The sequence below is a fragment of the Rhagoletis pomonella genome, unplaced genomic scaffold (assembly GCF_013731165.1).
Source record: "Rhagoletis pomonella isolate Grant_MI unplaced genomic scaffold, Rhpom_1.0 Rhpom_scaffold_00008, whole genome shotgun sequence".
Classification (NCBI taxonomy): Eukaryota; Metazoa; Arthropoda; class Insecta; order Diptera; family Tephritidae; genus Rhagoletis; species Rhagoletis pomonella.
In genome coordinates, this window is record NW_023458562.1 from 2,353,808 (window position 1) to 2,355,612 (window position 1,805).

A 1,805-nucleotide genomic window follows, 5' to 3' on the forward strand; every position below is an offset into this window, starting at 1 on the left:
ATGCATACATGCAGCTTTTTTCATGTTAGCTGAGCCGAAGATACCTAGAAATATTCGGACGGACATCGTTACATGGACTGTCTAGAGGGGATGGGCGGCAGAACAGCTCGCGCGCAGCAGCGCGGGCAAGCAGGTGCTTGATGCGGGGTAAAAATTTAAAACCGAAAGGGTAAGCAATAGCCGTGTACGTGTATTAACCCATTTTATGCAATGTATATTGCCAAGGTTATTATATTCACCTCTTTGTTTATAGAGGAACAATTTCTAACTATATTTGTAGTATATTTATTAAAAATAATTCAACATCATGAAATGCCGACCAATTTAATTTTTTTTTATTAATAAATCAATAAAGATTAAATTGATTATACATATCGTCGTTTAAAGTACAAAACCGCGTATCGTCATTCTGCAAAACCGCGTAACTGGCATTAGCTGCCAAAAATTGGATTTGCTCACACAAGCTCTTGGCTCAATCCTTATCCATTCGTCCTGAAATATACTAGCCAGAAATGCGAGTGCTTTATAAAAAAGAGAATCATTTTGAAATAAGAGTGTTTTTACCCTCTAGAAAATAATTTCTACAACTTCACATACGTGGGTTTGCATTTTGCTGATACGTGGTTTTGCATTTTGTTGATACGCGGTTTTGCACTTTAAACGACGATATGTAAAAAATAGTATGTGCTAATTCATACTGGCGAACAATAACGTGTTAACGACAGTGATCGGACTTCTACCACATTGTGGTAGATCTACCACTTTTTGGAGCATCCACCACATCTACCACACAAGGTCTGAAATCTACCACATATTGAAATTTTTCAGAAGTAATAATTTAGCTCCACATGATTTTCTTTATTTTTTTTTTTAATTTTAAGAGCAAAAATTGTCCAACACTAAACACTATGTGATAACAAGTAGGAACACGATCTCGAACCGAAGGTATCGATATAGTACTCCTTTTATAGTATCGCTGTAAAAATATCGTGATAAAAAGACTCGATATTCCAAATATCAATAAAAAATTAAAAAATTAAATCTGAATATTGGTCTCATTTTCTCTTAAAGAATTAACACTTTGCACTTTAATAAGTACATCACTAAAGCGCAAAATATATCCATATTGCTTTACATATAAATTCCAAAGTAAGTAAGGTTATAGTACGACATAGATTTGCAAGAAATGGAATGTTTAAAAACAATACTAACAACAAAACTTCCAACGGAAAATTTCAGGGACCGTAACTTTTATTATAAAAATCACTTTTTAATCGTTATTAACTGAGTTTTATCTCTCAAAACATAACGATTATTTTTTGAGTTTTATTTTTTGCTCGGAAAATAATGGTTACGTTTTAAGTTTTATTTTTTTCTCTGAAAATAATCGTTATTTCTTGATTTTTATTTTTTGCTCAGAAAATTAAATTTAATTGCGCATGCGTGAATAGATAGGGGTGTTTTACATATTTTTGTTAACTTACATAAATATGTAAATCCTTGAATAAAACATAAAAATTTAATGAAGTATACGTATTTATTTAAGATTTTTCATTTAAAATACAGTTCATTTCCTAACAAATACCATGTAAACCGAAGCTTAAGATTTTATAGAACACTTAGGGCTGGTTTCTCCAACTCAACTTAACTTAGTTTAGCCACTTTTTGGACTTAAGTCAAAATTTAGTTAAAGTTAAATTTTTTTTTCTCAGATGTGTTTTTTGAGTATACAGTTTTATAGCCCATTCAATTTTAGTGCAATAACGTGCAAGTTCCAAGTGGCTAAAAATTACCGTTGATTTTTT